Below are 22384 nucleotides of genomic sequence, written 5' to 3'. Positions count from 1 at the left end.
GAAATGATTCTGGATGTCAGCCAAGCAAGACCGTCCTGGAGTATCCAGAGCTCAGTAAAGATTGTGCCAACAAGCAAGGAGAAGAGCATTGAGGGAAGACTCCCCAGCTTTACTCTGCCCAGAATCCCTCTCCCTGAACAGAGGACTCTGACATTGATCTCCCTTCTGGTCACTATCACCAAGTCAGAAGGCAGAGGCTGAGAATATATCCAAGCAGATCACAGCCTCCTTGGAGACTCCAAAAACAGTTATTCCTGTCAGACATAGCCAAGAGGATGTACAAAGAAGGAAAGAAGAAAATGTGTTGCCTGTGTCAGCATTAGTACCTGATCTGTTGCCAAGGCATTATAAGAAAACAGTGGCAGAAAACCTCAAGAAAATTTCTGCAATAAAAATGGCTAGATAGGGATAGAGGTAACACACATAGAATAGGGGAGCCAGGCTGACCCGCCACAAACCCAGCTCCATTTCTTACTGTCTGGCCTCTGGCATTTTACCTAAACTTTATGAGCTTCTGTTGGTTATAATGATTTAATAAAATAATGTTTATAGTATGCCTACCACGTAGTACACAGTCAACAAATGGTAGCTACCAATGAGAAATAAGCGTAAAAACAATGATTCTTGGAAGATAGCTATCCGCAAGCCAGGAAATTATGTCTTTGCCAATGAGGATTTACTATCATTGTTATGGCTGATTATTTTCCCCATTCTTTAAGTAGGATATTTTGACACTGATCAAACATTTAATCAAGTGAGCTAATATAAAAAAATTTATGAACAGAACATAGTATATAAGTTCAAATAAAATCTGATATTTAAATGGGTATTTTCAAAGACTATACATATCTATCTTTGTGGAAAAATTAATTTTTATAAAGTGATCTTTGAAACACTTTCTTACTAATTTCCCATTGTTCTCTATTATGAATGACAGCAAATAGGAGAAATAATATTCCAGCCTGAAAATATTTGTTGTTTGAGGCCATTAAAATGCTGATTGTTGGGGCGCCTGGATAGCTCATTCAGTTAAACATCTGACTTTAACTCAAGTCATGATCTCACGGTTCTTGAGTTTGAGACCCATGTCAGGATCTGTGCTGACAGCTCAGAGCCTGGAGTCTGCTTCAGATTGTGTCCCCCTCTCTCCCTGCCCATCTCCTGCTCATGCTCTGTCTCTCTCAAAAACAAACATTAAAAACTATTTTTTAAATAAAATAAATGCTGATTGTTGAAATCCAACAATTGAACACTATCTGATGATACTAGTCACCTCTTAACAGTTCACATTCCCCATGCATCAGCAACCTGAGCATCTTTTGTCTGCTATTGCCTACCCATTTTCCTTCCTGAGCTATAGAATTTCCCAAATCCCCAACTTTGTACCCACTGCTTCTATCCTTATGGCTTTGCCCTTGTTTGGTGCCTAATAAATCTGGGCAATACTTTCCTCACAGTTTTTCACATGGCACTTTATTTTTGAGGGTGAAGAATACATAAAATGAATTATTTCTCTGCTTTATTAGGCTTAAAGTATGACATCCTGTGTTTACTTAGAAAGAGAACTACTCATACTACATATACCATCCAAAAATATTATATGGAGGTCCTTACTGAATTCCTAAATCTTTCTTATACAGCCAGGATCACCATGAAATGTATTTGCAGAGTGTGAATGGGAGAACATTTCTTTTTTTAAAAAAAATGTTTTATTTATTTCTGAGAGAGAGAAAGAGAGAGAGACAGTGTGAGCAGGGGAAGGTCAGAGAGAGAGGGAGATACAGAATCTGAAGCAAACTCCAGCCTCTGAGCTGGCTGTCAGCAAAGAGCCTCATGTGGGGCTCGAACCCAGGAACCATGAGATCATGACCTGAGCCAAAGTCAGACACTTAACCGACTGAGCCACACAGGCACCCCTGGAAGAACATTTCTTATGCCTAGTCAGTGTTGTTCACAGTCTCTGACAGGCTTTTTAAAAAAATAATAATTTCATGTATTCACACACACACAGACACACACACACACACAGACGCGCGCACACACACACACACACACACACACACACACACACACACACCAGTATTTCTCATTAGCAAATAATTCTTTGTTCATTAGTGGTTAATGCTACCAAAATGATAAATTAAGAGCCATGGATTTTTCAGTCTTTACATTTTAGTGAATGTATCCAATAGTTTACCTTAAATAAAGGGTTATCCCACCAGTTAGCCTGAGTTCTCAAAACTTAAGGAAAGACAACTACAGATTCACTCACTCTCATTTTTGGCCAAAATAGAAGGAAAGAGTTATGCTCCTTTTTAAGGAGAGGAGGATAATTCTAATCACCAAGTTGTAAAACTAATGAGAGAATTCTGAAAGTATCTAAAATCCTCCCAAGATCATTCCACAAAAAGAACACTGTTTAAACAGTTTCTCAGTTGTGGTTTACTTTAAAAGCTCTATCATAGGCTCTATATGTTGGCCAGCACAGGGTCCCCTTATATTCTCAATAAAACAAAAGAAACTCAGCTGCTGCTGCTATAATTGGCACTTCAGTCTTTCTGCCCAGTTAGCACAACTTTCCATGAAAGATATTGAACCTACTTGAAGTTGTCAAAAATCCTTTAGAAAATAGGGGTTTTGGTGGAAGCAACCTGCCAATAATATTGAGCTGGCTAAATAAGGAAAAACGGCTAAGTGAGGCTGGCCTATATCCAAGCTCTGAACACACCATCAATGTGGCAGGGCATCTGTTCAAAAGATCATCTCCCCAGTAGCAGGAAAGCAAAGTTCAAAGTGAATGTTTCAAGGAAGCTAATTTCATGTTTGCGTTTAATCTCCATATTAAAGAAACATCAGACACATGGTATTTAGAGAAACTCTAAGGCTAAATCCAAATTCGGGAAGGTTTACATTTTGGGAGAATAGCCATCAAGGAGAATAGACAAAAAATACAGAAATATTTTTACAGAGTCCTTTAGATTCCTCTATACTTTGTACTTGCAGAAGAAAATGAGAGTATTCTGTTTCCTGATACACTGTGCTAACCGTATTCACTAGTCATTGCAGATGATCCTATTCAATATATCTTTAAGGGCTGTCTTGGCCCTCTTTGACTTCTGGAATTCCAAATGTGCTAGGCTGCCACATCTTCTCATGAAGGTATAAAATATTCCTGGACAGGTAAAATAGTCTCTGCCACATACCTTTTACTTTGGGTATTTATATTTCCTATGTAATTTTAATGTATCTGAAAATCAAAAGCATCTACTGGAAGCAAAAGGAGGACCTGGGATTTGCTGATATTTTGTGGTGCCAGGATTGGGAGCTATTATTGCATCTTTCAGATGCTTGTATGCCATCTGAATCTTATTAAACTACCAGTGACACCATTGGGCCAGATTTTAACACAGAAAAATTTGCTACTAACAACAAAATGACTTTTATTGAAACAGGATTTCAAATTGAAATAATGGAGATTGTGGCTATGAAAATTGTTGAGCAAAACTTCTGAATACATAAAATTAATTGAATCAGTTAAGCCCCCCCGCCGCCCCCCAGGAGCCTGTCTTTGAGTCTTTAGGTTTATCCACTGATGAGGCCTAGCCAACTTCAAGCCTCTGAGAGCTCAGCATATAAGCCAAAGGTTGGCCCTGCTGGATATAACTCAGTAAGAACTCATTACTCTAGTAGCACATTATATACACACATACAGGCTTGAGAAAAGAAAACAGATTTTGTTGAATGTATTTTCTCAAGTCTTTATGAAGAGGGCAAAGGTAAATAAAAGTTTTTTTCAGTCAGAGAGGAAAAGGAAACATTCAACCCAAAATCAAAGGAAGGAAAAAAAGGGTGAACCTTAGGTCTTTATGTTATCCTTCACCACAAAGAACTGAGGCATCTAATGGATAAAAGGAAAGAAAAGGATGGGGGGAAATTTAAGTGAAGTGTCATATTGTGACCTGGAAGAAAGAATATTAATTGACCCACCATGACTGGGCTTCATGCTTCTTCCCAACTAAACCAAAAGAGCAATAGGATAGTAGAGTCAATAGCACTATCAGAGAGTAGAAACCCTACTAGTTTTCAGTGGAAGCAGATATTTTCCTACTACTAGTTTTTAAGATAATTTTATGTCAGATCTCTCATGGATGCTCTAATTTATGTCATAGGCGAGGTCTCTGCTGACATTCTCAAGGCAAATGTGGTAATAGACTTCATAGGTGTTATCATTCTCCAGAAAAACATCTTGTAGAAGATCTATTTCAAGGACTGGCTCATAGAATTGTGAAACCTGACAAGTCTAAAATTTGGAGGACAGGCCAGCAGGCTGGAAACTTAAGGCAGAATTTCTGTTATAGTTTTGGTGCAGATTTCTTTCTTTCCAGGAAATCTCAGTTTTGTGCTCCTAAGGGCTTCAATTGATTGGATGAAACCACACATATTATCCCCCCAAAGCTCTAGAAACTCTGAAAAGATATCACCAGGGCTCATAAGTTTCATCTAGATTTGACACTTTGAAATATTCCACCTGGTCTGTTTGTTTGGACATACGTGCTAACATTGAGTCTTTTTCAAGGAATGAGATGTATGCTTCCTGCCAATTTACATCATTCTCTTGTATTTGCTGCCAGGAACCCCAGCAAGCAAAGAAGGGGCATCCTTGGGATGTGTAGCTCCACTGTCCCCAAGAGTGACAATGAAGTAAGCCTTGGCCACAGTTTTGCAGGCTCATTGGCTGCCCATAAGCATTTCATAATGTTCTGGGCAGAGGCAAGTTCTACCACATACTTTTCAGGTTTGACTATTGTTAACTCTGGGGAACAGATTTAATTTTGCCATGAATCAAAAAACCATATTCAGAAAAATGTTGATTGGAACTGGATTTCCTAACATGAAATGGTGCTAGTAATGGGAGCAGTTTACTGCCTCCCTTCAAAGGCAAAGGAGAACCAAAGCAGATTTCATGCTCCCAGTGGTCTGATAAGGTGGTCATGATACTCAAAAGGAAGGCTATAGGTAAAGAAGGCCGACTATGCCTTTTACTGAATAAAAGAGCACGCATATAAGAAGTGGTTAAGAAACAAAAATTGTAATTGTCTAAGAACTTCAACCTTTGTCAAAATTCACACTGTTTTATCATTAAATATGGCTAATGTGGGACCATTCTTATTACCAATATAAAGCAAGTGAAGAAAGGGTTGGAGTGAGGGCAATAAAAAAGCACTACTACTCAATTATGTCATTATTGTAGATCACTTAATTGGAGAAATGTGGTGGGAAAAGTTGTGCAGATTCAAACAAAAGGCTCTGGAGTTCAATGAGATAACATCTTTTCAGAACCTACAGTTTTATGATTTCAAGCCAAATGCAAGTACTAAGCTGGAATGTGGTAACTTCTGATGGTGGAGATGAGGAACATCACCTGCTCCACTGGTAAATCAAAGAAGAACTTGGTCCTAATCCAAACAAAATGATTTTGAGCAAGTTATGCAAACCCTCCATATCCTAGCTTCCTCACTTCTAAACAGAAGTTTTACTTTCCTAGCCAATTTGGCTTTTATAAAGTCTAATCTAAATTCTAAATAAAACTTTTGGAGTTCCTTAGGGATAAGAACTATATAAATAAAAAGCATAAAACACCTGGTGTTTTAAAGTATATCTTGGGCTTTTGTGTATTTTGTCATCTCGACATTCTATGAATGTGTGCATATCACAAGCTTGTTATGTTTCATGAGTTTGTTACCTTTTCTACCCTGCCATCTCCACTAACCCTATATTCTTGTCCTATACATCATCTCATCTTTCCTAAAATTGCCTTGTGATGCCTCCTTCCAGAGGCATACTCTATCAAGGTTTCCTTTGTGGCCATATTTAAACACATTCATTTATCTTCAAGTAATTTAAATACTTAATTTTAAATAGGTTATAATTTTGTCTGAGAATAAAATGAGCTTTAAGTCTGTCTCTTTTTCTTAAGAGACCAAAAACTAGGTGGTCTTTCTGAGGATCACAAATATATAATGCTGCCCATTTCTGTCCCTCAAAACAACACTTGGGCATCAGTCCCCTGGATGTGCCATGCAAAGCCACATTTGGTGGATAACCCCTACATGACTGATAGTGAGAGGGCACACTCTTCCCTGCCAGAATCTGGAGGCACTGGATTATCCTTTCTAATTGGCTACCATGTGTGCACCTCATTAGAAAAACTTTCCAGTGCTATACATGGTAAAGAATGTATTTCTGATAATATTTCAGTTAGGTTTGGACCAAGGCCAAGAGTCTCTCTAGCAGACTAAAGCCACTTTACCAATGCTTCACTTGCAGCAAGAAGATTCATGATAAGGAAATATAAACAAGACATCTAGGATCACAAGGTCACACCATCCCACATCCTCATCCCACTCTTCCCCTCTCCTCAAGGATGAGAAAACATTCCCGGAAAATTAGTCATGACCTCTTTTCTACCTCAGTCTCTCTCCTGCTAGTTTTCACTATGAAATCTTGCTTCAAGGGCTTAGAAATTCAGAGCCAACTTTTGAAAGATTTTCTTAAATACTTAAATACCAGCAAAACTTCAAATGGTTGAATACGGTTCCTCCCCTAATATAAAATACAGTTGACCCTTGAACAACATGGGTTTGAACTGCATGGCCTCACTTATATACAGATTTTTTTTCAATAAATACAGTGTAGCATTACAAATGTATTTCCCCTTCCTTCTGGTTTTCTTCCTCCATTTCTTTCTTTATTCTTTCTTTCTTTCTTCCTGTCTTTCTTTAGAGAGAGAATGTAAGCAGGGGAGGGGGCAGAGGAAGAAAGAGAGAGAGAAAGAGAGAGTGAGAATCTTAAGCAGGCTCCACCCTCAAGATTGATAAACAGAGCAAAAGAACACAAAAGTGAGTCCAGAAGTGGACTCCAAACATCTGTGTTCAAATGATTTTCAATAAACATTCAAAGACAATTCAGTGGGGAAAAGAAGGCTTTCTAAAGAAATGGTGCTAAAACAATTCTATGTTCATAAGGATTTTTTAATGTTTATTTATTTATTTTGAGAGAGAGTAAGAGAATCCGAAGTAGGCTCCACACTTGGCTCAGATCCCAATTTGGGGCATGATCCTGTGACCCTGGGATCGTGACTTGAGCTGAAATCAAGAGTTGGTTGCTCAAGCGACTAAGCCATTCAGGTGCCCCCTTATGATTTTCTTAATAACATTTTCTTTAGCTTACTTTATTATAAGAATACAGTCTGTAATATATACAATATACAAAATATATGTTAATCAGCTGTTTATATTACCATCAAGGCTTCCAGTCAACAGTAGGCTTTTAGTAGTAAAGTTTTGGGGGAGTCAAAAATTATATGTAGATTTTCAATTGCCAGGAAGGGGTCAGTGACCATATCCTCACATTGTTCAAAGTACAACTGTACTGTCTTTTTAAAAGAAAATTTTATTTTGGGGCGCCTGGGTGGCTTAGTCGGTTAAGCGTCCGACTTTCGCTTGGGTCATGATCTCGCGGTTCGTGGGTTCGAGCCCCGCGTCGGGCTCTGTGCTGACTGCCAGCTCAGGGCCTGGAGCCTGTTTCAGTCTGTGACTCCCTCTCTCTCTGACCCTCCCCTGCTGACGCTGTCTCTCTCTCTCTCTCTCCTAGAAATAAATAAAAAAACATTAAAAAAAAAAGAAAATTTTATTTTAGAAACTACTTTATTAGTGAAAGTAGAGTCTGCATAATATGAATAATAACAATGCTTGATTTAAAATCATTTCTGAGAAAAGGAATAAAAATATAGTTTTCTGTGTATTGTTTTGTTGCTTAATCTCCTCAAGATTTGTGAGTTGCCAAAGCTCATGAGAGACAAAGTTGCCAATTTTTAAGCTTAGTTTGAATTCTACTTTAGCCAGCACCAAGTTGGGAGCCATGACCCACATGAATAATTGACTCATAAAGAATTAAGGCTGGACAGTATAGTAGAAGACATGTGACTGCCTCTCTCACTTTGGGAATAGCAAAACCCTGCTTCAAGAATACTAAGCATCCTTAGAAGCAGTCCTGCAAGGGACTTAGCACTTGTGCCTGAAGCTGCTCCTAGAGATGCTCACAAGACATAAGACCATGAGCAAACTGCATAACCTAAGTGAGCTTCAGCTGACCCATCAGTGTGATGGGGCTTATAATTATGTAAACCTCACATGGGCCATGAGAAATGAGAAAGTCAATAGTAGATATACTACTTATTGTAAGAGGCCAGGTTGAAAGAAGAATGAGAGTAAGGGAGACAAGGCAATGGTTTTTTTTCTGATTATCTTCATGTAAAAATTGACGATAGGTGGAGTAACAGGAACATTATTGAAAACATACAATCCAGAAAATCTCTAGTATAACATCAGAAGTTTTATGTATGAAACTTCACCACATATTAAAGAGAAAGTAAGTCTAGTGATTAAAAACATAGACTCTTGAGCTAAAGACTCTAGGTTCAAATCTCATCTTTCTCACTTAGTAGCTGTGAAACTTTAAGCAATTTACTTAATGCCTCTATACTTCATTTTCCCCCTCCATAAAAAGGGATGATAATAGTATCGATCTCACAGGGTTGCTGTGAAAAAGAAATGAGTTAAAATTTGGAAAACACTTAGCACAGTGTCTGTGCAAGAGTTATAAAGTATAGGTATTATTATTATTATCATTATNCAGGGTTGCTGTGAAAAAGAAATGAGTTAAAATTTGGAAAACACTTAGCACAGTGTCTGTGCAAGAGTATAAAGTATAGGTATTATTATTATTATCATTATAGGACCATCTTGCACACCATCCAAGACATTTTTTACACTTGAAACTCCCAAAGAAACTTGCAGTGATAATTTTACTTCTAACACCATCCAGAAGCATAGACTCTGATAATGGGATATACTGAGGCACCAGCATATAAATCTGTTGTGCCACTTCTGCTCTTAAAAATGGTAATTCAAAGAATAATACACCAGGACTTTAAAAATGCCTGATTCTGAAAATCAGTGGTGCCTCAAGATAATAGCACAGAAATAGATTATGACTCACTCCTATCTTTGGAGTTACTGCTTGTCAACTTCTCGTGGCCCTGGAAACCCCTGATGGACTGTTGGTAATACAGCAGGGAGGACTGTCCATTTGGTAGAATTTTAATCACCTTAGTTTTATTTCTGTGAAATAGTAGCATTTTTAGAGAGCAATGAACTAGTCTAATCATTTTACAAATGAGGAAACAGAGATCTAGAAAGGTAAAGTGACAGCTGGCATGCAACCAGTGAGGAATGAAGACCATTGAGGACAATATTTTAAGAATGTTAGACTTCCTTCTCAAGTCATCAGAGAGAATTCCAACTTCACACTATAAATTTGATTAACTGGATCCATATTTTATAAATAGGGAGCTTAAATAGTAGCAGTATTTCACTCAGTTGAACTTCAAATTACTTTAGATGAAAGTAATATATCTTTTTGGATATCAGACTCTTGCTTAAAAATTTATATACTTTAAAATTCCTGTTATAGAGAACATAAACAGTACATTGAGTTTGATCAGTCAGTGAAAAATTAATCTCAAGGGGTAAATGTTTCATCTTTCAGGGCATCAGAGAACTAAATAACAAGCAATTTACTAAATTCTGTCCTCATTCTGAAATCATCTGCTTATGTGACATGAATGAGTAGCTTATTCATAGACACTGGTCACTCCCTGCAGGACCGCATCTCCAGAATGTAATTATCACAATGTAATGCCACATGTATTCACCATGATTCAGATAATTCAAACTGTAGCTTTTGTTTCTTTAACCTAGGGTTCAGGATTGAGATAATCATATCTCTTAGCTCATGGTACACCATCTGCCAATCTCATGGGCCTACATCAGGCTTTCTTAATTTTATTGTTTTCTCTTTAACTACTCCTCCTAACTTCCATTCTTCTCCCTCCTGGAGGCATCTACACTAATGTTTGTAAAACAACTGTATTTAGGTATGCTTGTATCTTTGAGAAATACATAATGTTTATGTTATTGTGTTTAAATTTATATACCCATACTGTGCTATAGAACATTTTCTCTTTTTTCATTTATCATGTTTTTAAGATCTATCCATGTTGCTTTATGTACATCTAGATAATTAATTCTGAGTGGGACATAGAATTTCACCACATATGTAAATCCCACAATTGACTAATTTGTTCCCCAAGAAATGGACACCTCATTTGCCTCTAACTTTCTGCCTTCCCAAATAAAGCATCAGTAAACATACATGTTCCCTTACAGTCCTGTGAGAGAGTGGCTCTAGAGTACGTACCCAAGAGTGAGAATCTTAATGTATATAATCAGATTTCTGTAAGCACTGCCAAGATAACTCCCCAGAATAGCTGTACCAGGTTAGACATCCACTAACAGAGCCAGAGGGTTTCCCAACTCTCCCACCCATAGTTGACACCTGACTTTCTCATGTTCATCAGTTTAGTGCCTGGGAAAGTATTTTTGGATCTATTTTAATCCTCCAGTTCTCTCAAATGTTTGAACCTTCTCCTTTTGGTCCATGAGGACTCCTGAATCCTGTGCATGCTTTGCACAGGCACAGGACAACCGACAACACTATCCTAGGACCATCTGCGTAGACCCTTCCCTCATAATCCTACTCTACTGTTTCTACATCATGGAGGACCGTGCTGATCTCAGATTTTCTCATATAGGTTCTCATTCTCCTCTTAAAAGAGAGGGGACTTCTGGGTTCTCCTAAAACCATCTAGATGTTTCTACCTACCCTATGGGAGTTTTCATGCATGCAGCCAGTACACAATGCTGAGTTCTTGTTCTTCTCTCTCCCTCTCACGTTCCCTCGCTGTCTCTCTTCTCTTTCTGCTTCCTAGAATTCGAAGTGTTTAACTTCTTAGTTTAACTAGTAAGACCTATCTCGCTGTTACCCTTCCCATACCCTAGGTGAGTGACATCCTCCTGGTTCTTCCCTGGGGCAGTTAATAGAGGGAAGGTAATTGTGGGGAGGAGACTATACTACTACAAAAGGAAAATGTATTGGAGAATTTTGAAAAATATTTTCTGAATTTTCCACTCCATATGAATAATATTTTAACCATTCCAAAGTACTTTTACATTTCATTTTACACTCTCGAAAACCTTGACAGAGAAGTTGTTACCATTTGCAGACAAAAATAGAAATCAAAATGAGAAAAGTAAAAGAAAAGTGAAAGAATTTTGTACGGTAATAAGATAGATAACCCACAGATAACCTATTTTAGTAGAATTCATATGTCTTTTACAGCTTTTCCCCTAAGTATATCAGGAAACCTTTTTAGAATAGCAAGACCTTCCCATTTCTCTTTTGTAGATCTGGTCATTTGAGCCAAGAGAAAATTCTGGCACAAAAATGAAGACTGTTTTGTCTCTGCTTAGCTGCAGCAAGAACTTGTAGTTGCCCTTAAGCATTTGTAAGAGCCTCTGGGTTCTTAATCCTTCATTGGCAATTCTTTTATAATTAAAAATATTCTAAAATTTGATCATCGCTGTGAAATTTAGAACCAGACACTTGTTCATTTTTTCATATACTGTGCTTATTAAATTGTATCTTACCCTGACAAAGATTGTGGATTTGATTAGCTCTATAGAATAGAGCTATTCTCTATAGAATAGTCCTTTATATGTCTAATTCTCTAAGTATAGAGCTATATACAGTTTATTTGACTCATTTAATTGTGCCCACTTTTACAAGCTCCAAATTTTTACTTTTTAAAATCCTTATGAAGCAACATTTTTTTCACTTATATCTATAACATTTTCTTTTAAAATTTTTAAATAGATTTGGAGGACACTTCCATATCCCAAGTCAGCATTTTCTACCAGGTGGTTAACAAAAACCGTCTCTACTTGAAGGGAGACAGTTTCAGCTAGTGAAAAGAGACAAATTTGGTTATCCCAGCATTCTACCATCTACCAGCTGTGTGTCTTTAGCCAAGGGACTTAATCCCTACCCTCAGTTTTCTCACCTATAATAAGAGAAAAATAATACTTACGCTGAAGGGTTAATGCAAGGATTCCATGAAATTATGTATACACATCACCTAAATTATATAAGCACGAATTCTAGTTTTCTTCTTTCTCCTTTCCTTAGAAGAATAAACAAAATCATCCTGCATGCCACTGGTTGTACTCCGGAAAATGTACAATAAAAATACTACAGAGAATACTTCATCTTTGAAGTGAATGACAGAAACAGGCATTTGTGGACCTTGTTGGCCAAAAACTTGGCTTAGTTTTGTCCTTTGCACACAGTAGAAACCTAGTATGCTGGAGAAAGATGCACAAATAAATGAATGTGAAGTCTGTGAGCCTAGAGCATAAATTACTAATTCAATAGGCAGTGTCATTTAGATGAATCGTTTCAATCAAATAAAACTATATTTGGGGCACAGTCTCATTCCCCTCTACTCCCTGGGTATTTCTTGCATATACAAAGTACCGTTTGATGCCAAAGAGAGTGTCTAATATGGATAAGATATGAGGGAGTAAAAGAAATATGAGTAAAGAAATATGAGGGAAAAGAATAGGCCTGTGTTGTGTTTTTTAAGGGAAAAGCAGGCATTTAATATGGACATTGTTTTCTTATAAGTCTTAGAACTCCTTTTTTAGTCATCCAGAAAAGCAAAACACAAAGACTTCATGTAAACCTTTTGTGACATGGCCTTTATTTATTCAAGTATATTAAATGTTTCAGAATTGCTTTTGCCCATAACTTAAACAATTCACCCTCTCTAGAAAAAAAAAAAAATCCTGCTTTGTGTGTATCGAATAGTCCAAAAAAAATAGCATCTCACTTTTATTCTAAGAAAATAGGAATAGACAAATCCAGGACAGTAATTAACCAAAATAAAAGATTCCTTTACCAACTTTCCACACTCTGGCCCCACTCCAGAGCACAGGCCCAAGAGGGGAGATAACAGAGCTTTAGCTGGATTAAAAATAGCACACCGCAACATTTAATTAAGGCTTTTCTCCTCCAGTCCACAAAGCAGTTGCGCAGGAAAGAGAACCTAAGCCCAGTATATATAGTCAAACACAAAGTATTTATTGAAGGTCTTTAGAATACAGAACATTCTGCTGATGATTAGATATAAAGCCTACATTCAGAACATTACCAATTTTCCCCATCAGGCTCTATCCCTTCAACTTCTCCAGGGAGAAGGCAGGGAGATAGTAGCTTACTACAAACCTCCCTCAAAAACCTGTCGATGTTCAATCAAATCCAGAGTGTGCTTTGCCATAAACATGTAGCCCAGTATACTATGTTACACCTGATGAACTATGCTTCCCTCATATATGAGCCATGTGTTTCTCAATTTAGATCCAGGGGACCACTGAGTTTATCACAAAGTGCAATGGGTGGGAAGAGAATAAAGGCCAGGATCCAAAATGGGAATAAGGACAAAGTAGCTGAGGAGGCTTAAAGATCATAGAATGATACAGTGATAATAGTTGGGAAAGAAAAAGCAAGAGATTAAAGGATATTGTCATAGTGATTATGCCTGAGGGAAGGAATCTTCCTCTAACTAAGAGTTTGTAAGTGGCACATTACTTTGAAGACTAAAAAGAAAGAAAATCATCACAAGAGCTATCATTTATTATTCACTGCCAGGTACCAGGTGCTGTTTCCAAACTGCATTACATATATTAACGTACTTAATCCCCACAGCAACCCTGTGGGCTAGGCATCACTACTATCATGCCCCTTTTTCAGAGGAGTAAACTGAGGCACAGAGAGGTGAAACTCACATAGCTAGTAAATGGTAGAGCCAGGATAAAGACTCAGTCAAGCCTCATAGTCCCTTTGCTTTACCATTCCACACACTGCCTTTAAACAGAGAAAGCTAAGGGCCTATAATTCTTGGCTTAGCCCATATATTAATAGCACATGCTTGTGTCTGGGTCTCTTGGTTACCACTAGGAAGCATGGTGGTCCTCTCTAAACTCTTAGCTTCTGAACATCAACCCATCACCACACACAGGAGGAAACAAGCTCTCTTTCAAGCCAGCATGGATATAAGGTATAGTTTATGAAAGGGTCCTATTTGGTCCTCCCTGTTTGACCCACTATTAAGTCCCCATAAAGCTTCCTGGTGAAAGAAAGCCTTCCTTAATGAGAAATTCCCCATGAGGGCAAACCTGTCAATTCTCTCAGGCCAGATTGTCATGGAAACTTTTATAAAGAGGAACCCAAGACTCAAGACTTCAGGCGGCAAAAGAATCCACGCAGTTGTCCTTTTGTAAAATTTTACAGATTTATTCATTGCAACAAGTGAGGCAATGACACCAGTTCCTTTTACTGATGAATGGAATTGGAACATAATGAGAGGAACACAGGCAGAGTTTAATTTGTCAAATCTCAGGCCATGCAGTCCAGCCCTCATAGTGCTGTCTCTAAACCACCAAAAAAATGCATTTTAAAAATAATAACCATTGAACCACGATTGTGAAATGATGGTGAGTTGAAGAATGCGTTGCTCTTGAAACTAATGTTCAGATATCCTAGTGTAAATAATGGAGTCCTCCTCTTATCTGAAATCAGGAATCTGCAAACAATAGCCGTTGTGCCAAATTGGGCTCATTGCCCCTTTCTGTACTGCCCAGAGCTAAAAATAGTGTTTTCATTTTTAAATAGTTGAATAAAAGAATCAAAAGAAGAATAAGATATTAATACCTGTTAAATGAAATATAAAACACAGTACATAATTCTATTACAACACAAGCACACACTTTCATTTTCTTACTGTCTGTAGCTGTTTTCATGCTACAAAGGCGCAAAATCTAAAATATTTACTGACTCTTTACAGAAAAAGTTTGTCGACGCCTTTCTAAAGTGATGTGATAAATGTACTGCCCTGAAAAATTTCTTGTCATCTAATTGTCAAATTGGAGTTTTTGATTGTTAGAAAACAATGAGGCATTTTGTGATTTCTCCCAGTAATTACTTTCTAAAACCCTATTCTGTATAGACATGCCAACATATTATTCACTCTAATGATAAATTGCGATCCCTTAATTGTTTCAAGAGGTGTGTTTCCTCTAACACTAAAATGATGTCGAACTGATACAAACCAGGGCCTTTCTTCAAATGCCTGAGTGAAGCAAAGCAGAAAGCATCCCATGTACATGTGTATTCACTTGGCAGGAACGTTATGCTGCTAATCTTGAAACCAAAACAATTAAAGCCAGTAAAGACAAAGTGCATGGGCTTCTGTCCGTGCCTCTTGCTTATTCCAAAATCCTCAAATCCACAGACATTTTTTTGTGCAGCTTTTCATTAAACATTTCAAAAGGAAAATAAGGTACCAGCCTTCTTTTGAAACTGTACAGTTTGTTACGGAGGAGGTGGCAGTGGCAGTGCTTGTTTGTGACTGCTCTTTGATGGTGGCTGAGTATTGCATTCATCTTTCTCCTTAAAAGGAGTGATCTGTCTGTCACAGGGTTCAAATGTCTTGTCATCTGTTTATATGACGTGTGCTCGATACATGTTGGTAACGTCCTACCATCAGCAGATCCGATCTGATTCTCATCCATGCTGCTCCCCAGACACATGCCTCTAGAATTCTTCTAAATCTGGCATCATTGTTGACTTCAGAAGTTGCTTCCTAAACAAAGGTTTTGGAGAGAGACACAAAACAGACTCACCAATTATTGTAGTTCAGGCATCTCCTAGGACTTCATAGAGGTGCTATAATAAATTAAATTAGTTATCTCCATGATGTGCTGTAATAAGTCAGTTATCTCCATGAGTTTTTTTTTTTATTTATATGCTAAACGAAGCAGCAACTTCTCGCTGTGAGGTATTGGCAAGAAAAAAGTCCCCACTGAGGGCCTAGGAGTCTGTGAATCCAGTCCCAGGTCTTCAGTATGCCCACTCTACAAACTAGGACATTGGAGAAAATGTTCTACTCTTGTGTCAATTGCACATTGTTCAAATATGTTTTAAAGTTTTGCAGAATTCTATGGAGACATCTGTCTTGTGATTGTAATAAGAAAATTATACATGACTCATAGGTCCCGAAGACTCCTTTAAACACGTTTGGGAAACTGCTAAAGCCGAGTCAACATTTTTAAAAGCTGCTCTAAAATATCGTTATGATCAAATGCAGTATTTTTCCCAAGCAAAATGAAAAATGTTCATCTCTGACTCTCATTCAGCCACTTGCTAGAGATATTATTTACTTTGGTCCAGAAATATATCAGTTAATTTTTATAAGGAGTCTTTAAAAGTAAGAGACCCGCAAGAAAATCTGTTTAGGCAACCAAAATGTTATTTGGTTCTACTGAGTAACTAATGCCACCGTTTGCCTTTGCTAGTCATGACCAACCTCTATCTGAGTCAAAGAGAAGTATCTCTCTACCACAAAACCAGATTTTTGTTAAAAATTGAGCCAAAGGGAATTCAAAAAATGGAAGGAGGCAGCACATATTAAATTAGGCCTAGGCTTGTTGCCTGATTTTCATTAGGCCTCTGCCTGATTCTGATTTGGCCCACTCTAAGGATTTTTAGGCCATTGGGCATGAAGGCCAGCGCTTATTTTCATGGCTGTTTCAATTCATCAAGAAAATCCTTTGAAAGATGAAAGAAACTCCACATTTTTTCACCTGTTGTTCTTTCTTGTGTGCCTGTCACTTCGCTAGCCAAACTTGCTTCAAGCCAAACCAAATGCTTTCCAAACCTCTACAGCATGCCTTTGAAGATCTTAAGTTAAGTATTTTCTTATGTTGACCAGTATAGCTTCCAAATAAGGAATAAAAAATATAATAACGTAGTTCTTAAGTTATTTTTTAAAAAAATACCAGAAATGCAAAAACACATTCCAGAATGTGCAAAAAAGCAAAATTCCACTTCCCTAAGTTTAGAAGTCTTGTGCCAAATACACCTGTAGTTCATTACCACACCCACAGCACATTGCTTATGTATGACAAAGTTCCTGCAAAGACCATATGCTGTTTTTATTATTACCACTTCACAAGTTTTCCCAGGCTCACTAGCAAAAGTATTTTATAAGACCAACCCACTCAGTGGGCTCATCTTACTACATTGTTGAAATTCAGTTTGCTGTTTACTTGATTAGCAATAAACATCTCTCCTTATTTCCAACAGCACAGTAATTAGGACTCTATCCTGTCACCACTAGCTTCAAGTTTTGGCTTTCATCAAAAGAAAAAGAATTTGCCAAGAAGGAAAAACACAGCTCTACCTTCAAGCTAAAAATAGTTGTCTTCTAGACAATATGCACTTTCACACGGCCCTAGCAAACATTCTTCAAGCAGCTTACAAAGGAGACACTAAGAGAGTACACAATAGACCCTAGTTTTAGGTACTAGTTTAGCTGAAAGAGATGCAAACAAGCAAAAGCTGATACCAAAAAGCAAAAAAAACAACCCAGTTGATATTAGAGGAAGTGAGGCCCTACTAATTGTTGATACTCTTTGAGGGAGCCAAAAATAAATAAGACAAGACCATTAGATATAGAAAATATATCTAAACTTTTACAAACTACGTATCAGCATCTACACCAAGGCTTTATTTTTTAAAAAATTAAGTTATTGGGGCACCTGGCTAGTTCAGTTGGTTAGGCATCTGACTCTTGATTTCAGCTCAGGTCATGATCTCAGGGTTGTGAGCTTGGGCTCCCTGTTGGGCACGGAGCCTCCCTGTGGTTCTCTCTTTCCCTCTCTCTGTGCCCCTTGCCGCTTTTTCCTTTCAAAGAAAAAAACTTGGGTTATGAAGATTACATTAAATATGTATTCTTATGAAACCAACTAGAAATCAGAGAACAAAGTAGAGGCAATTCCCTAGATGGATTTTACTTAGCATAATGTATGACTATGCATTATCTAAAATATGATATGGAGAACAAGACTATTATTATTATTGTTTGCCATATCCAAGACACTATACCAAGGACTTAATTATCTTCTCCAGTACTCTCAAGAGCATCATTAGGTAGGTAATATTATCTCAATTTTACAAAAGCATGGCTCAAAGATGTTAAATAACTTGCTCATCAGGACATACCCATTAATCAAGCACTATCCAAATAACTGCTAAATCCCTGGGGGCATCTCACCTGTGCTAAGAACAAATGTCAGATACCATGTGGCTTCTAATTCCTCCTGACCTTTTCCCACCCCCTGTGTGGACATTGTTGGAACTGGAAGAGAAGCCCTTTCTCTCCCTTGATTGTATCACATTCTGTTAGAGGAGTCCCTAGTAATCTTGCTTCTTCTTCCAGTGTCCAATGGAGTTTTAGCAAAACAACTCTTTTCATTTTCATTTATAGCTTTCACCTCAACTCTCTGAAGATGTTATCTAAAGGGAGGCCAGGACTAGACACAAATTTGAGTCATAGACACTACACCGTTTTCAGAATGGCCCCTCTCCTCTGATGACTAAGACTTGTTACTGGATCAAGCTGTCACCCCTGGTTTTCTCATCCCTTATAGTCTTCAGCACTTTTCACAGAAAGACTTCTGACAGTAATTTTAACATGCCCAGAACATAACCAAATCTCAGTGGTAGCAACTGTGTAAATTTATGGCCATGTTCAAACACCCTCCACCCCCACCCCACATCCACACACATACATCCCTTACTAGAAAATAAGTACTTTGGGGCAAGGGTGAGAGGGTGCTAAAAATGAAACTAAATTATCCCTGCTTTCTAAGATGGCTTATTTGGAAGACTTGGGTGGCTAGGAGGCAAGACAAAGCATAATACTTCCACATATGCTACTAGTAGACCACCAGAGGGCAATGATCAGGGTCAATTCAAAAACAGCTACTGTAGAACTGCAAGAATAAACAAAGTTCTGGCAGAATGGCTCTAAAATGAGAATTTGGGAGGTAAGCAGAAATTAGCCACAAAAAACCCCAAAGCACTAATTATCTATTTTTATGGCACCTAACAGAGTAAGTTATAACTTTATTTTTTAAGAGAGAAGGGCAGAGAGAAAGGGGGGCAGAGGGTCTGAAGTGGGCTCTGTGCTGACAGCAGAAAGCCCAAGGTGGGGCTCAAACCCATGAACCATGAGCCATGGATCATGACCTGAGCCAAAGTCAGATGCCTAACTGATTAAGCTACCCCCAAGTCATAACTTTAGAGAACATGTGTCCAGCTTCCTCAAATCTGAAAACTACAGTCTTCTTTGACAGACATGCTCCACCAATATTCATCCACTTGACCCACTCCAGTAGCTTTGGTTGCCCAAAGCAGTGGTGAACAGTTCCCTTCACAAGCCAGTGGGTTCCTACCTCAAATATCTGTCTCTTTGCCTGTGGACTTCCTCTGCCTGCAGGAGGAGGCTCTTCCCACTCCCACGGTAAGCAGAGTGGTGAGAGTTCATTTCTCCAGGGCCAACTGTGCATTCATGAGTGGTAGAGGATGATCGATAAATGCCCCAGCTTCCTTGCCCCCTGCTAGGCCTATAGTTTTTAGAGGGTGACTGGCAGGATTGAGTCCCAGGTCCCCACAAGGAAACCACTCCTGAAATCACTCTTCTCTGACTCTCTTGCCATCTCCATCTCATACCTCTACTCCCTCACAGTGCTCCCTGGAACCACTTTAAATTCTTGTCTCAGGATCTGATTTAGAGAAAACCCAAACTAAGAGAACTTCTTTCAGATAAGAATTCTCTTAAATACAAATTAGCCTGCTATATTTATGTACAAGAAAGCAAAGAGTTTTGAAGAAAAAAGAAAAAACTAATTTCATAGGCTTGTGGACCTTACATTTACCCAACTTTTTCACTTGGGAAGTGACTTGAGTCCAATGCTAAAGGAGAAAGAAAATCTGTCCCTTGCACAGACCAAGCTTGAGTTTGTTAGGGAAGGTAAAGGGAGAGAAGAAGGAATCTCTCTTTGCTTCTCAGTTTCACCCTCTGTATCAAGGAGGCATGATCTAGAATTTTCCAATTGAGGCAGGAAGAGGGAACTGACAAATCCGTCCCTGAGAGGTTCCCAGTCACTCTGGACAGGTAGCAAATAAGATTTGTGTTAGTCTGCTCAGGCTGCCATAACAAAATACCATGGATTGAGCAGCTTAAACAACGGAAATTTATGTCTTCGCAGTTCTAGAGGCTAGAAGTTTAAGATCAAGGTGCTGTTAGGTTTGGTTTCTACAGCCTTTTTCCATGGCTTGAAGATGGCCACCTTCTTGCTGTGTCCTCACATGTTCTTTACTTTATATTCATTGTATCTTTCTTTGGGTCCAAATGTCCTTTTCTTAGCCTAAGTGTCCATAAACTGACGAATGGATCAAGAAGATGTGGTTTATCTATACAATGGATTACTACATGGCAATGAGAAAGAATGAAATCTGGCCATTTGTAGCAATGTGTATGGAACTTGAGGGTGTTATGCTGAGCGAAATAAATCAGGCAGAGAAGGACAGATACCATATGTTTGGACGTATAGGTGGATTAGTAGGAACTTAACAGAGGACTATGGGGGAGAAGAAGGGGAAACATAGTTGGGGAGAGAGAGGGAGGCAAACCATGAGAGACTCTTGAATACTGATAACAAACTGAGGGCTGATGGGGGGAGAGAGGGTAAGGGGGGGGGTGATGGGCATGGAGGAGGGCACTTGTTGGGATGAGCACTGGGTGTTATATGAAATCCAACTTGACAATAAACTATAAAAGAAAAGGTGATTTTAATATGCAGCAAAGTTTAAGAACTACTACTGGACCATCCTGCAAACTTCCTTAATTCTGCCTGGTTGCCTTTTCCCCAACAATGCTCAGTAAATCTCCCAGTAAGGCACAAATATAGAGCATGACATTCACTGGAGCTCTTTTTGTCCTGTGTGTTGTCTATGCTCTCAGTGGAAATTGGATGACCCTAAGTTAGCTCCATAGTGATGACAGGCAGCCATAGAAAATGAACAAAAGGGATGATTGGGTCTTCTCAGTCAGTCCCATAGCCTACCATGTGCCCAAGATCTACCAGAGGACCTTATAGCACAGGTTCCACCTTCCGCCTCTTGCTTCCCGTCCATGCCTTCAGTACTGAGTTTTCTGTACAAGGTATTACGAATTGTGTGGCGGTCGATCCTCCTTACTTGCTATAGAGTTTACAAAATTATTCCCCTGGAGACCATGGCAGTGTTAATGCAACATACAATTTCAGAACAAGAAAAACTAGGTTGCTTTTGTACAGAAATTATTATCTGCATTGTCCACATGGAGATCAGAATACTGCTCCCAACCCCACTTTCTGGCTTTATGGATAGGTTAAAGAGGGAAGATAGTTTGTGCCTGGTGGGACCTATTATGGCAGGAAACACAAAAAAGATTTCTTCCTAAGGGAGACTTAAACAAGTTTCTGTTTATAACACTTAGCATTCATTCCTTTTTTAGGACATAGCCTGTGTGTGTGTGTGTGTGTGTGTGTGTGTGTGTGTGTGTGTGTGTGTGACTGTGACATTCCAACAAAAAACAAGAGGAAGGAGTAGTATTCCATGCAACATTCAAAAACCTAACCTTTACCAGCTGCTTCTGAAGGTCATTCCTCCCATGACTGGGAGTTAGCTGTGCAAGGTTGGGAGTCTTGGCACACTGAATGTACAACAAAATCAGTAGCTGAGAATGCCTTTCTGGCATGCTCATTAAAGTTTCTTTCTTTTGTTCATTTATTCCGTTACCAAGTAACCTGCATTTTGCTAGTATGCTGTAAAGCAGTGTTTCCATATCTGCCTGATGATAAAAGGCACCTGGATCTTGTTAAAAATACAGGTTTCCAGGTCCCACAACAGTCTCCCTAAACCAGATTCATCAACATCATTCCCATGTATTTTTAACAAGCATCAAGGTGACTCTTACTGTATGATTAGTTTGGAATGGTTGATCCCTGCCCTTCATGAACTCTTGGGCCTCATTGTTCTGTGAATCTACCTCATGCAGGTCCTTTCTAGTTGGATTTCTAGATGAAATAGTGTTTTCCCTATGAGCAATTTCTAGACCTCCATGTTCCGTGAAATGCCAAGCCCTCCCACAGTTCCTTAAAAAGTCAAGTCAGTAATAATACATATTTAGCCATTTAAGTCACTGTCTTTTTTCTTAAACTATTTCCTTTTTCCATAACGAAATGTTTCAATGCTGACAGACAGTCCAACCACCTCATTAAATGTGAGTATCATTACAGGTTTTTCCAATGTAACTTTGTTGTTTAACAAAATACAACTTTCGACAGCAATTACATGAGTGAGGTGGGCTGGAGTCCTGGGGAGTGAAATGGAAAAATGGAATCCTGAAAGGGTTCTGAAGTTCTTAAAAGATTGAAAATCTCTTTTCTACCCATCATTGGCCACAGCTTCAGAGAAG

This window comes from Crocuta crocuta, unplaced genomic scaffold (assembly GCF_008692635.1).
Source record: "Crocuta crocuta isolate KB4526 unplaced genomic scaffold, BGI_CrCroc_1.0 scaffold37, whole genome shotgun sequence".
NCBI lineage: Eukaryota > Metazoa > Chordata > Mammalia > Carnivora > Hyaenidae > Crocuta > Crocuta crocuta.
The sequence above is the reverse complement of the archived record's forward strand: the minus strand, read 5'-3'. Positions refer to the sequence as shown.